This window comes from Carcharodon carcharias, chromosome 8, assembly GCF_017639515.1.
Source record: "Carcharodon carcharias isolate sCarCar2 chromosome 8, sCarCar2.pri, whole genome shotgun sequence".
In the NCBI taxonomy this organism is placed as follows: domain Eukaryota; kingdom Metazoa; phylum Chordata; class Chondrichthyes; order Lamniformes; family Lamnidae; genus Carcharodon; species Carcharodon carcharias.
Window position 1 is genome coordinate 38,845,836 of NC_054474.1, and position 16,100 is coordinate 38,861,935.

Here is a 16,100-nt window from a genome sequence, read left to right on the forward strand (position 1 = left end):
GTTCGCAATCCTCATCTCCAGCACCAAGGACACCTCGGATGAGTAACCAGAGGAAAGCTGGTCACATAGAAGACCTGTCACAGCGCTCACCCACACCCTCCACTAACATAGAGGCACACACCTCGGTGAGACATATCTCTAGAGCAGGCTGGTGAGCACTGCGCACAATCTGATCTGCAGCAGGCAGAGGCAGGAACATCCGAGGTCGCTGGCACTCGGAGGACTGCTGGAGGACACAATTCTGCTGAGTCCGAATCAAATGACGAGCCTCAGGACATGGTCCTAAATCAGTTTCTGGAGCCACAGCAACAGTCAAGGGAACAGCAGGGAGGGGTGTCAGCAGTATTCCTCAGATCGCAACGTTTGATGGAGGAGTCCATCCACCTTCAGTCTGAGGCGATAGCGCTGGCATGCCAACACACTGAGGTCAACGCTGGCAGGCTGGTGGCCGTGGTGGAGACCTTGGTGCAGGTCATTGGTCCTGCACTGCTGCAGGAGCAGCACTCCATCACTGTAGCCCTTGGTGGCATCCATCAGTGACTACATGAGAGAGGGGCAGGGCACCTAGATCTCACTCCAGCTGCCCCTTCTCCTCAAGGAGCCAGCCAGGGGGCCCTCAGACACTCTCAGGGAGGAGGAGCAGCAGCTGCACACCCCGGGGCCATCCAGCCAATCCAAATCCCTTCTTCCTGTGGCCCCATCACTTCCATCTCCACAGGACGAGGAGGGTATTTAAGGAAACGTGTTCATGCATAAAGAAGTGTCATACATCATGCAAATCCATGTGCTCTCTGATTCTTAACAGGGTTTTCATGCTATGAGCCCATATTCAGAGCTTGTGTGCGCTGCTGTCAGCCAGCTACATTTTCAACTTTCAGAATGTAGATCTGCTAAGCTCAACTCAAGTTGACAAAGCTCGACCCCTCTAAGCCACATTATAATCCTGAAACTCAAACTTCCAAACTTGAGCGTCTGTCACCCTGCAATTGTGTGTCTTGCAGAGACAAGGCTCTAATCACAAACTAGGGATACAATGTTGAGCATCCCCTCACCTGAGCGCTCGCCAAAGTCACGGATACACATTTCCTGGTGACCAATACTGGCTTTGAGCATGCTCTGGAAGCACAGATGGTTGCTTTAGACAATGTGGAGGGGAGCAATGGGATAGGAGCGAGGATGTACTGAAGCTGAAGTGTGCTCTTTAATCACAATGACGTGTGCCTTGAGGGCTTCATCATGTGAGTGTACTTTGGACTTGGCAAGGGCAGGGCTGGACATGATGGCACAATGTCTGTGTTAAAGAGGAGGCATTTTAATGTCTGGCAGGCAAGTGTGGTCATGCTCCAGTGGTCCACAACCATATTAAGCTGAGGATAAATGTAGCTCAGGATCCCTAACTGAGAGTGCTGGATGTCAGTGTGATTTGGAAGAACGCACCACAGATGACTGACTCATCTCTAAAAGGATTCACATTAGCGGAAGGTCATCGGCTGCCTTGTCCCAAGTCTGAATTAACTGATTCACCATCGATGTTACACAGAGTGCATAGTTCTGTTGCTTGAGATGGATCAATTTGAGGAGCTTTGTCACCCTGAAGGCACACAGCTACAAGACCACTGAGGATCTACCGACAGCTCCTGGCTCTTCTAGGCTGCCATTGTAACTGGGATGCTAGAGAGACCGCTTGATGAGGCAGCACTCCTGATGTCTGATGCCGGGATTCCCTCCTCCAGATAGCACCTCATCTCAGCAAGGACACATGCTGCCGAGGCTCCACCATATCTGTCTAGGCATCAGAATTGCAACTTTAGGATCCAGCGCAATCTTCTCCTTCTTCTCTCCTGCCTGTAAGCAATAATGCAGGCACCGATAAATCCAACCTCCACCTTCCTAATGGTCTCCTCTCTGCAGTATCAATGAGAAGCAGACAAGTGTCACATTAGTTTCCAAGAGTCCTATTTCTGCCAACGACTCATCAGTGAATGTGGGTTCAAGGGCTTTGTTCCTGTGTCGAGAATACTCACCCCTGAAATGATAGTCAGTGCGGGGTGTGTATCAAGTGTCCCCCCCTTCCCAACATGACCCACTGCTATGACATTGCTTTGGCCTGGCACCCGGATATGCTGCTTTCAGCCCAGGCCCTGGGATCCTCATTCACTGCACACCAATACCACACTCTTGGGAATAAAAATTAGAGTAAATGTTCATTCAGGAAATGAGAATATTTGAGTGGGGCCTGAACCATCCAGCGGCAACTTTCTGACAGGCTTCTGGAGCTCGTCCATTTGCCCAATTGCTATGGAGTTTTGTTATTGCTCTGGGGAATTTCCACGCTCTGAACAAAGGGTTAGAACAAGGAAATTGATTAGCGCCACTTTGCAGGATTAATCCCGCATTAATGGTCATCATTGTTTCACTTTCCTGATTACCTGCATTGACATCGAAAGGTTCCTAACATGTCCCAGCCGTGCCTCTCTGCTCATGTGGGAATGCTCCGTTCAGTTGCCAATGTAATCAGCACTCCACCCAATACATACAGCTGCCCTTCAATCCAGCCGTAAAGCCCTCACCAGCAGAGCTTCTTCTCGTTTTAATTTTGTACTGCACTATCGCTGCAGGTTGGAAGATGGTGGTGCTAAGCTCTCACTGCCAGGCCAGCTTGGTCCCTCCCTGTGTGACTATGGTAAGCCCTCCCATTGGAGGAGCTTCATGTTCAGGTTTCCCTCCCTCACAGATCTCCCCATCCACCCCTTGTATTCCTTGATCCCGTCATGCTTCTGTTGCATGTCTGTTTGTTAGCCCCTGAACATTTTGAAGTGGATGTGCCTATTGCCCGTGTGGACCTCACCCATCCCTACCTTGAGGCCACTTACACTGTTCAACATATATCGCTCACTCACCCTCCTCTGAGTCATGCATCTGAGTGCAACCTTCCCCACTCATTACCCTCAGTACAGCCTTAGCCATGCAGCCCCTTCTCCTGTGTGAGGCCACTTGCCCCCCCTTCCCAAGTGCAGGCCTAGCCCTACTTCCCATGAGAAGCCCTCCTTACCGCTGGTCTGGTAGGTAGAGACTTAACTGTGACAACCCCCTGAAAGTGAAATGATGCTGCCTGCAAAGCCTGGCACTGATTCCTGTGAGCATGCCGCTGTGCAAGGTAGGAGAACAAACCTCGAAATGAGGAGCAAAGTCCAGGTCGGCAGCTGCACGTTGCTTATGTCTTGTTGTGAAATTTTAATTGCACGTCAGTGTGCCATGATGATCTAACGTAGGGGGATGAGTCCGGTGAGGAGAACTTATAATAAGATTCAAAAATATTGAAATGAGGTTCCCGATGTGCTGCAGCCAGAAACACGGCCCACCGTTGACAACTGGAGGGCACAATCAGGACCAAGCTTTATGACGCCGTAAAACCGGTTTCTGGCCTTCTCGTGTTATTTTCCGCTCCCACCTGCCATGAAGCCTGCTGCAAATGAGAGCAGAAAACCTTGGCCATTGTCTTTGGCATCTGAAGCACAGTTTGCCAAATTGATTCTGCCTCATTTTGGCTATGGTATCATCGTAAGGATCCCTCTCTGGATAAAATGTGGTGCTTTTGGTTTCAGAATCATTCCTCCACAAGAAATCACCTTCCTCTCCATCCATCAAATTGGATGTCCTGCATTTTTTGAATGATCTAATAATACGTTGTTCAATAATGTCATCTCGTGATTTGATAACAAAATTACATAAATCTTCAAGTACGGCAGAGTGCATATTTCCAATCTTGGTAAAGGTTTTTTGTCCATAAATGGCGGCGCCCAGGCGGGAATAAAGTGGTTGCTTATGTTTGGTCAAAAAACAAAAAGGGAGGAAACCGAGTTTAAAACCTCGCCGGAGCTGCGGGTGAAGATCCTCGGTCTCGGATTAGACCTCGATTTTTAAGTTGTTTTAAGACTTCCTGAAGTTGGGATGCTCACTGTTTCATGAGCCCCCAGCCCCTTGGAAAGATGCATCTTACCACTGTCCTGTGCATCAGCCATGGCAACCATGACCCATCGGATGGGTCTCAGACCCCAATCCCGCCTCCATCTGTTATGGAACCTTGTGACTGCGGTAGTCCGGCATGAGAGGATTGAAACCATGCTGGCACAGGCTGACAAGATGAAACCATACGCTGAAAAGCTTGTGGGCTACGCGAAGCGGGGTGACACGGATGAGAAAGCCATGAAGATGGCTGACTTCTGGCTGATGGAGAAAGATCTCATCCAGGTTCTGGCTCCACGATTCCAGGGCCACCAAGATTCAGATGATGCAGATTCCGACCTGCCAGAAGGACAGCGCCAAAATGGCTGCCATCAAGTCCAGATGCAATCCTCTTCCGCCCCTCATCACCTGGCACCTGGGAGCTAACGAGAAGACCCTGCTCAATCAGCTGCTGAAAGGCTACAGGTGGCAGGCAGGGGAACCTCGGGCACAGGCGAATCCCAGGCTTCCAGTGCGGCCTAGCTGGGAGCTCGAACTGCCTTGGGTCAGAGGGCAAGGAAATTGAGTGTGACCGCTCCCCTGCACCCAACCCTTCCCCTCCCTGGAATATCAACCATTCTATGCTGCCCCGTATTCCCATCGCAATTGGCCTCCTGGGTATCATTGACAGCCTCGGGCATGAATCTGGGCATGACTCTTGGTCACTCAGAGATTTGGCTCACTTTTAAAAACTGTGTATAATATTAAACCCAAAATGTGTGATTCTCTCTCAAACAAAAACCTCTTCCGCTGGACATTAGACTCCTGGTATAACTGCAATTTGGTGTTATTTCTTTGCAGGTGCCTCTTGATCTCATCAGTTATATGGGATCTGAACATGTCCAACACTAATGAGCTGCATTCTTTACGTAGGCCACTGTGACAACCATTCCATACATTATCGATCCATAACTTCACTCCATCCATAACTATCCAACCGTTGTCATGGACATGCACAAAAGCTCCTGCAGGAACTTCATTTTGGCATGGTTTTACTTTTGAAAATTATCATAGGCTTTAATTTCATTCTGTTAGCCACGCAGACTAGTACTACTTTGAGTCTTGTCTTTTCATGTTCTGTGGTTTTCACTAGAACTCTTTTGGATCTTTCTGGTCAACAGTTTGGTTGCTGGGCATGTCAGAATTTAAAGGGTGTTTCATCCATGTTGCTGATGTGACATAATGAGTACTCGTGTTTTTTGCCACTGTCTGATGATGAATCACTGGAAACTGGTAATTTTGGCATCAAGGCTTTTTTGGTAGTGTCTGAGCAATCTTGGTCTTCTGCCACAACACAAAACATTTGCATTCTGTAAAGTGGCTACACCAGTGACTATTGCTCTGAAACCTTTGCTTGATTCAGGGTTTGATTTGGCTCACTTATGTGCATGTATATGCATTGCATTTCTGGTAACAAAGAAACCAATCTGACGATTTGAGACAAAAACAGAATTACCTGGAAAAACTCAGCATGTCTGGCAGCATCGGCGGAGAAGAAAAGAGTTGACGTTTCGAGTCCTCATGACCCTTCAACAGAACTGATTGAATGTTGGAAGAGGGGTGAAATATATGCTGGTTTAGGGTCGGGGGGGAGAAGAGAAGTGGGGGGGGGCGGTGGTGTGGTTGTAGGGACAAGCAAGCAGTGATAGGAGCAGATAATCAAAAGATGTCACAAACAATGGAACAAAGAAGTGTTGAAGGTGGTGATATTACCCAAATGAATGTGCTAATTAAGAATGGACGGCAGGGCACTCAAGGTACAGATCTAGTGGGGGTGCGGTGGAAAGACTAGCCCAGCATACAAGATTTAAAAATAATGGAAATAGGTGGGGAAAGAAAAATCTATATAAATTATTGGAAAAAACAAAAGGAATGGGGAAGAAATGGAAAGGGGGTGGGGATGGAGGAGGGAGTTCAAGATCTGAAGTTGTTGAATTCAATATTCAGTCCGAAAGGCTGTAAAGTGCCTAGTCGGAAGATGAGGTGCTGTTACTCCAGTTTGCGTTGGGCTTCACTGGAACAATGCAGCAAGCCAAGGACAGACATGTGGGCAAGAGAGCAGGGTGGAGTGTTGAAATGGCAAGCGACGGGGAGGTTTGGGTCTTTCTTGCAGACAGACCGCAGGTGTTCTGCAAAGCGGTCGCCCAGTTTATGTTTGGTCTCTCCAATGTATAGGACACCTCATTGAGAGCAACGAATGCAGTAGACTAAGTTGGGGGAAATGCAAGTGAAATGCTGCTTCACTTGAAAGGAGTGCTTGAGCGCTTGGACGGTGAAGAGAGAGGAAGTGAAGGGGCAGGTGTTGCATCTTTTGCATGGGCATGGGGAGGCGCCAGAGGTAGGGGTTGAGGAGTAGGGGGTGATGGAGGAGTGGACCAGGGTGTCCCGGAGGGAACGATCCCTACGGAATGCCGCCGGGGGGGTGAAGGGAAGATGTGTTTGGTGGTGGCATCATGCTGGAGTGGCGGAAATGGCAGAGGATGATCCTTTGAATGCGGAGGCTGGTGGGGTGATAAGTGAGGACAAGGGGGACTCTATCATGTTTCTGGGAGGGAGGAGAAGGTGTGAGGGCGGATGCAGGGGAGATGGGCCGGACACGGTTGAGGGCCCTGTCAACGTTGTCCACTCCTCCGTCACCCCCAACTCCTCGACACCTGCCCCTTCACTTCCTCTCTCCTCACCGTCCAAGGGCCAAACACTCCTTTCAAGTGAAGCAGCATTCCACTTGCATTTCCCCCAACTTAGTCTACTGCATTCGTTGCTCTCAATGAGGTGTCCTATACATTGGAGAGACCAAACATAAACTGGGCGACCGCTTTGCAGAACACCTGCGGTCTGTCTGCAAGAAAGACCCAAACCTCCCCGTCGCTTGCTATTTCAATGCTCCACCCTGCTCTCTTGTCCACATGTCTGTCCGTGGCTTGCTGCATTGTTCCAGTGAAGCCCAACACAAACTGGAGGAACAGCACCTCATCTTCCGACTAGGCACTTTACAGCCTTCCAGACTGAATACTGAATTCAACAACTTTAGATCTTGAACTCCCTCCTCCATCCCCACCCCCTTTCCATTTCTTCCCCATTCCTTCTGTTTTTTCCAATAATTTATATAGATTTTTCTTTCCCCACCTATTTCCATTATTTTTAAATCTTGTATGCTGGGCTAGTCTTTCCACCCCACCCCCACTAGAGCTGTACCTTGAGTGCCCTGCCATCCATTCTTAATTAGCACATTCGTTTAGAAAATATCACCACCTTCAACACTTCTTTGTTCCATTGTTTGTGACATCTTTTGATTATCTGCTCCTATCACTGCTTGCTTGTCCCTACAACCACACCACCCTCCCCACTTCTCTTCTCTCCCCCACCAACCCTAAACCAGCATATATTTCACCCCTCTTCTAACATTCAATCAGTTCTGTCGAAGGGTCATGAGGACTCGAAACGTCAACTCTTTTCTTCTCCGCCGATGCTGCTAGACCTGCTGAGTTTTTCCAGGTAATTCTGTTTTGGATTTCCAGCAACCACAGTTTTTTGTTTTTATCTCTGATGATTTGAGGACCGCTTCGTAAGATCAGGCCAGTGGCTGGTCCCTGTTCTCATGGCGCATTTGGTCTCATGCATCTTCTTCAGAGCGGATTCCTTCTTCTTCCATTCTTGCACCAGTTTTCACACCGAATTCCCTCACTGCAGCAGAATTATTTGACAAGTTAGCAAAAGTTACGACTTTTAGCTTGAAACCAGCTTCATACTTCATTCTTTTTGATGGAAGATTCATTTCTCTTCGTCGTTCATTGTATGGAGTCTGGTCTGTGTGGGAGTGTCTTAAATCCCGCACATCTTCGCAACACAGCCCGTATCGCCTGCTTGATCCCTTGCATTCAGTTATAAGGTAAATAAAACATGCATTTGTGGGGTAAAAATTTGAGGCTGACTACTAATGCGAGTAAAGTATGTTGTGGCTAAAAAGAGGGGTGGTGGGCAACTTATGCGCCGAGTATATGCATAAACACAATTTTTGGGGCAGGAGAAATGGGGTCATCTCATGTGCCAGATTGACTTCTACATCACGATCTGCAGTATACTGGCTTTCCTTCATCATTACTGGGTGAATAATTTGGGCTTCCATATCTAATACAAGCTGGAAACATTGGCATTAAATGACGCCTTTCTTCTGTACCCCTTTAATTCTCTTCTTTGTTTTATCCTTAATGAATCCATAAATTCTCTGTGCTCACTGCACATTTTCCTTGGGCTGGATGAAATTTTTACATATTTTATTCTTCCTTTGAGTGGAAGCAATCTCAGTAAAACTGTATAAAAATAATTATGTTCCTTCCATTCCAATAGACTAACAGGTAAATAAATCTATTTGTTGACTGCTTATCTGCTTTCTTTCTCTGATACGGGCCAGTTATCTTCACCATTCAAACTGGTGTTTGACATTTACAATGTAGCATCTCGCACCAATTACTGCAATCAAATTGCTCAAGCTCCTAAGAGAGGCAACTAATGCTCACATTTTCATGGACAATTAACAACTGCCGCGTCATCCAATCCCAGGCAGTAAATCTGATATTCATTGAGAATTAATTAATGTTCGTGCTCCATGGACTAAGCAATATGTATGCAAATAATATCACACTGAGCTTGGAATGCATTTTTTTTCCATTTGTTTGTTGGATTATCTTTGTGAAATTGCTAATTCAGAACACTCAGTCTTAGGCTTCCCTCACGGTTTGTGGATAAATGCACTGCCATACTTATGCATACAGCTCAAGAAAAGTCCTGGGTACAATCCCTGGTTTCTGCTGAGTTACCCAACCAGGAGAAAAGTGGTGGGATTAATGTCTGTGCATTAAGGAGGAAAGAAAAATCATCCAGGGTTCTGGCTCTTGATCACTCTCCAGTGACACATGTTGTAGTGAGCCTTTTCTTGTTCGTTCATGGGATGTGAGCATCGCTGGCTAGGCCAGCATTTATTGCCCATTCATAATTGCCCTTGAGATGGTGGTAGGGAGGTGATCCAAAATGTAATTCTCCTTAGAGGTGGCGGTGAGGCAAGTGCTGACAATTAACACAGAATTTTTAGATAAGGCCTGAGGCCCAATTTTGGTCTGTCCTTGGGCCCCTTCCCTCAAAACAATGAGTCTGGAACCAAAAATGGACCATGTCAAATTTGTACCCTATTTTTTAATTGGCCACTATCGGCCTTTGGGTATAAAGAACTCTGGATCTCAACATCTAAAGGTTCCTAATGAGAGGTAAATATCTTGGCCACAAAATGTCCATAGTGTTTGCTGAACAGCATCTTGTTATTCCATTGGCATCCTGGTACCTGTCTACGCTTAATAATTCTGCTGATCCACTATCAAAGGCTTATCTGCAAAATCAGTGTCAACAGTAACAGGTGCATTGAGTTAACATCAGAGACATTCCTCCCCAATAAGCTGACAAGACCAGCTGAGTTGTGACCTGAATTCCTATTTTATTCACAGATTTCGCAATGCGTTTGAACTGGAACTCAAAGACCTATCTGCAACTAAAACATATCCTGAGGCAACTGAGATTAACACAATGTATACTGAGACCAACTTTTAAGATAATTAGATTCTGAGTCTTGTCCTGTATGCTATAGATAACAATATTTATAAATATGCAAAGATTACAGCTTCTTACATATTTATGGTTATTTTTTGAGCATTAATCAAATGATAACTGCAAAATAAGGTACAATTTATGTGTGATGTTTATTATTAGGTTAAGGTTAGTGCTATTCTTTTCCGCAAGGAATACAGAAAATGGTTGACTAGTCTTGGAGAAATTTAGCAAAATTATAAGTTGTTGCTTAAGCTTAACATCAACTGTGCACAAAAGCAGGTTCAGGAATGGCTGGAACAATCTTGACACAAAATACTTGAGTTAGCCACCTCTTTCAGAAGGTTGTATGTAGGTTGAGGCTATAAAATGTTAAAAACAAAAATAAGCTCCAATTTCCCTATTAGTTATTTTGCCTGAATTTTAGTTAATTATATTTGCTGTATTGTGGAATTGTTCATAGTGTCATTCTCTCAGCAAAATTTTGAAAGCTGGAACTTAATAACTATTGCAGCTGTTACACTCCAATCTTCTCACTCCAATGAACATAATTCCTGATCACAGCTAGGTAATGTGAACTATTGCCAAGTGTCTACATTTGTTAAGGGAACAGTTGATCTATCTCTCAATCAAAGTTGAAATAGGTACATTCCATGTGTGGAAATTGTAGTGGACATATTGCAATTCTGTGGGATTGTTGTTCCATTTTTTTTAAAAAAGGGAGCGGAGATGTATCCTCCAAAGACCAGCATTTTTGTATTAATACTTTGGTTTGATGTCAAGCTTCACACCAAGCTTTTGATAATATCAACATTCATAAGCGTAACTGACAATGTGGTTCACGACCAGTTGATACCATCACATCTGGACATCAATCTTGACCGTTGAATAACTGCATATTTAAAACAATTCTTTAATGACAAACTGGATATGCTTTTCACCACCCAAAACCACTGCAATGCAGGTTTAGCCTTTATTACTGAAGTATACTTTGCCTCCATGCCTTTCCTCTAGTAGCTTTAAAACTCTCCAATGCCACCACCCCCACCCACCCACCCCCACCACCACCCCCCACCACCACCAACCACCCCCCCCCCACCCCCCCCCCTCACCCCCCAAGCTTTATCCTGAGTACTTTTTTCCCTGAGATATCCTCACTCCTTTCCTTAGCTTCTGCATAATTGAGTGACTTCTCATTTTCTGGATTTTACTCTCCATCTCAGCTCCCCCTCCCCTTGCTTTTCTGAATTCATTGATAGTCTGTCCTCTCTTAGCCATATTCATGGCCACCTTTTTGATCTTGTCCTATTCTATGACCTCTCTAATGTCACCACAGGCAATGGGCAGAATTTTCGGGTTGGCAAGCGGGGGCGGGGTCTGCTTGCCGACATGTAAAGTGATGCACAGGTCCTGATGTCACCGCACGTCATTTAGATTGTCAGTTCGGCGGGCCCACAGACGCGTCGGCTGCTCGCCCACCAAACTGTCAAAGATCTATTAAGGCCATTAAGAAAGTAATTAAAGTTGTTGAGAATGTTGCCTGTCCAACCTTAAGATTGGCGGGCAGATGAAGAGCCCAGGCGGCCTTTGCATTTTTCATGAAACCTCATTGACGGGCGGAATGGGGTTTCATGAAGGGTTTATTAATTAAATAAAAACATTTGAAAAAATTAATGGACGTGTCCCAGCTCATGTGACAGTTTCACATGAGGGGACTTGCCCTTGAAAATTTTTTTCCTTTATTAAATTTTTCAGAACTTAAACTAATCTCCCGGATGCACCTCTGTGCCTCAGGTAGATTTCTGCACTGTTTCGCACGCATGCATGAAATAGTGCAGGCCCCAACTCAGGGAATCCTCCCCCCCGCCCGCACAGGGAGCGCACAGCGCTTCCAGGTGTGCATCGCGCTGGGCGGGTCTTATTTGGCCCGCCCAGGTAAAATGGCGGCACGCATCCAATCGGGGGCACCGATTGGGTTTGCGCTCGCTCCCGTCCACCTCCACACCACACCTCCGACAGGGGGAAAGTTCAGCCCAATACCATCTCTGACAACTTCCATCGCTACCCATATCCCCTATCTCCTTCCTACCATCTATCTGTGTCCATCCCTAGGAATAAAACTCTAATTTATTTTACTTATCCAAAATCACAATTGTGCTTTCTAAATTCCAATTGGATAGCCTATGGACTCCATTTGCCACAGTACTTGAATGGTTATCAATCTGCATGACCATCCCCTCACATTTGATGCCCCTATCCCAATCAAAAACCTTTACTCTCTCACATGCTGTCAACCCTCCTGGTATGGTGCACATTTCTGCTTCCTGACTGATACAGAGTTAAGTATATTTAGTGTGCAGCCCAATACTAGATCTGCCTGGGCCATATCAAGTGCTATTGAGCCTCTGGCCCTTCTGCCAAAACCGTTTTTGCCCCAGGAAAGCAAAGATGACCGCAGCTTCATTTCAGCTAAAATTGTTCCCCAGCTCCCCTATCCCCATAATAAATCTGTGTTTTTCTCTAGTTTCCCTGACATCTCCCTTTACTCTCTCTCTAAACTCATCTTGCACCTTCATAGAGGGAGACGCCTAAGGTAGATAACTGCTGTGCAGTACAGTGCAGCTGCTGATTTCTGCATTGTAACCTGTAAGGAACTTTAAGCTTATGGGCTCACAAAGGAGTACTGTAAACTCAACAACAACAACTTGCAATTACTTGCACATCCCAGGAGTCAGTATTAGGACCACGGCTTTTCTTGCTCTATAATTAGTGACCTTGACTTGGGTGTGCAGAGCACAATGTCAAAATTTGTAGATGACACAAAACTTGGAAGTATTGTGAACTGTGAGGAGGAGTGTGATGGGCTTCAAGAGAACAAAGACACACTGGTGGAATCGATGAACAACTGGTGAATGAAATTTAATGCAAGAAGTGTGAAGTAATACATTTTGGTAGGAAGAATGAAAAGATGGAATATAAATTAAAGGGTTAAATTCTAAAAGGGTAAAGTAACAGAGACCTGGGGTATATGTGTGCAAATCATTGAAGGTGGCAGGGCAGGTTGAGAAAGTGGTAAATAAGGCATCGGAGATCCTAGGCTTTATGGAGGCATAGGGAGACAGTGTCGTAGTGCGATTGACAATGGACTAGTAATCCAGATGCCCAAACTCAGCTTCTGGAGGCAAAGGTTCAAGTCCCATCACATCAGCTGGTGAAATTTAAATTCATTTAATAAAGTCTGGAATTGAAAGCTAGTCTCTGTAATGGTGGCCATGAAGCTATCATGGATTGTCGTAAAAACCCATCTGGTTCACTGATGCCCTTTAAGAAAGGAAATCTGCCTTCCTAGCTAGTCTGGCCTATATCTGACTCCAGGTCCACGGCAATGTGGTTGACTCTTAATTGCCTTTGGAAATGACTTTGCAAGTCATCCCATGAAAGAGTAATTTTTTTTAAAAAGCAAGGAAGTTATGATGAACCTGATGAAACACTGACTTGGTCTCAAATGGAATATTGTATCCAATTCTGGGAGCCACACTTTTGGGAGGATGTTTCAGAGAGGGCACAGAAGATGTAAGAAAATGGTTCTAGGGATGAGGGATACGTGGGAGATTCAGTTACATGGATAGATTGGAGATACTGGGGTTGTTCTCCTTAGAAAAAAGAAGGTTGAGAGGAGATTTGATAGAGGTGTTTAACATCATGAGGGGTCTATTCAGAGTGGTTAGAGAGGAGCTGCTCCCATTGATGGAAGGGTTTAGAGCCAGAGCACGCTGTTATAAAATGAATGACAAAAGAACTTTTATGTTTTTGGTTATCAGGTTCGCTTTATCTGGTGAACTCTAGCTGCACCTTGATATTAACACATTAGTTGGTGCTTGAAGTAATATAGGCAGAGAGACCGATTAACTGAACAAACACTGGTGGTTTATTGGAATTAAGAACAGAGCACTAACACCATGGCCAGGATATTCCCCTCGGTGATTTGGGGACGGGCCCAGTCACCGAGGGGAAAATAACACGGGATGATGTTGGGAGGAATCCCTGACGTCATCCCGGTCCATTTAAACTTTTAGGAAGGTGGGCAGACCGTGAAATCAGCTGTCTGCCCCCCCAACATGTCAATGGCCAATTGAGGCCATTGAGAGGCTAGTTAAAGTAATTAAATACCTGCCCGTCCAAGCTTAAGGCTGGGGGGCAGGCCAGGAGCTGGTGGGATGAAGTTTCATGTCCGTATTTTAAAAGCTAATAACGTTTATGTGGTCTTTATTAACATGTCCCATCTTGTGTGACATTGTCACATGAGGGGGACACGTTAATAATTTTTTAATTTTTGTATTTTTAAAGTTTTTCGGACTGTCACTGGTCTCCCTGAGACAGTATTTTGTCTCAGGGAGCAGTGCACTCTTTCACACACATGTGCAAAAGAGCGCACTTTGACAGTTGGGGAATACCCTCCCCCCACCGACCCCAGCACAGGAAGCACATAGCACTTCCTGTCGGGCAGGCCGCTGGACGGCCCTTAATTGGCCCACCCACTCAAAATGCTGGCGGGCCCCGTTTCAGTGGCAGAGGTCGGCCGCCTGCCCACTGCCAAGCTGGTGGGGCCCGCCCGCCATCCCAGGGCAAGATTCTGCCCCTAGTGTACTTCTTCAATCACTACCAGCTCTAGACTTAGAGTTACCCAAGCACCACTGTGTAGCGATTGGTCATTACAGTCACATGGTCAACTAACTGCATTCTCTTAAAGGTAAATAGCACTCCACTTTACCACAAGAACCAAAGGTGACATGCAGCAAGTAGTTAGGATCTGGACTGCTCTGCCTATGAGTGTGATGGAGGCAGATTCAATTATGGCTTTCAAAAGGGAATTGGATAAGCACCTGAAGAGAAAAAAATGGCAGGGCTACAGGGAAAGAATAGGGAAGTGGAACTAGTTAAGGTTCTCTTGCAGTGATGGCATGGACGTGTCATGCTAAATGGCCTCCTTCTGTGCTGTAAGCATTCTATGATTCTAATGTCTTTCTCTTCACTTGAGTATGCCCCAGTTTTGGGTCCTACAGCTCTGAAACACCTGGTGGCATTTGTGTTCTACACTCTCTCATTCCTGATGAGAATGTAATTATTGTATGAATTGGTGCATGAAAGAAGGATAGCAAGTGGTAATCTTGAGGCAGAGGATGATGGGCAGATTGAAGCAGCTGGAAATGAAGAGTGGGCTGGTCATCATCCTCCTCCTCAACAGACATGACAAAGGAGAAAAATCTCCGCCTCTTGTGAAAAACCTCCCCAGCTTCTCTCCCTGGCCTTCAACGTTATTATTGTCCTCCATTTGTTCTCCCTGTTGCTGAGATGGCTCTACAGGAAAGTATAAAGGAGGTAAGAATGGGTGAACATTATCCCCCCAGGATTAAAGAGACAGAGAAAGGAAGTGAGAGGTTGTAGCTGTATAGTGCTTCACACAAATGCCAGGGAACAGAAAATGCCAGGAGCTCAGTTACTCTTGTGATGCTGGAAAGATGCTGCCAGCTTTGTGATCTCAAACGGCAATAGCCCAATGGGTATCAATGAGCTGCATGGTCTTATCCATAAAGCAAGTGTTTGATTTAAATGTAAAGGCATTGGGTTTATACCTCGTCCAGTAGTCTACTTGTGGTGAGCATTGTGCAACAATCATATCCCCAAAAGGGAGGTTAAGGCTGGCAGCTGAGCAATATGTGGCAAGTACTCAGAGAACAGTATAAAAAGACTAAGGGTGAAAGGAAAAAGAAAATTAGGAAAGCAAAGAGGGGGCATGAAAGAATATTGGCAAACAAAATCAAGGAGAACCCAAAGATGTTTTATCAATACACTAAGAGTAAGAGGATAACTAAGGAAAGAAGGGGGCTCATAAAAGACTGAAAAGATGACCTTTATGTGGAGCCAGAGGATGTGGATATGATCTTAATGAATACTTTGCATCTGTCTTCACAAAAGTGGTGACAATACAGACATTGCAGTTGAGCAGGAAAAGTGTGAAGAACTGGATGTGACAAACATAGGGAGAGAGAGGAAGTATTAAGGGCAGATTAGCATCCTTGAAAGTGGATGAATCACCAGGGTCAGAAGAAATGTACCCCAGGCTGTTAAAAGAAGTCAGGGAGGAAATTGCGGAGGGTCTGACCATCATTTTCCGATCCTTGCTGGATGTAGCTGAGGTAAAGAGGATTGGAGATCTGCTAATGTTATACCTTTGTTTAAAAAGGGAATGGAGGGATAGACTGAATAATTACAGGTACGTCAGGCTGACCTCAGTAGTGGGCAAATTATTGGGATCAATTCTGAGGGACAGGATAAACTGTCACTTTGAAGGCATGGATTAATCAAGGGCAGTCAGCATGGATTTGTTGTGGGAAGGTGGTGTCTGACTAATTTGATTTAATTTTTTGATGAAGCAAGGAGCATTGATGAGGGTAGTGTAGTTGATGTGGCCCACATGGATTTTAGCAAGAATTTTGACA

The 16,100-nt window shown here is 45.6% G+C and overlaps 1 protein-coding gene across 1 annotated transcript in view; it reads right to left on the reverse strand.

Moving 5' to 3' along the window:
• Positions 1-16,100, reverse strand: part of fstl4 (follistatin-like 4) — a 429,308-nt gene that overhangs the window by 291,406 nt on the left and 121,802 nt on the right. The gene's annotated exons all lie outside the window — the stretch shown is intronic.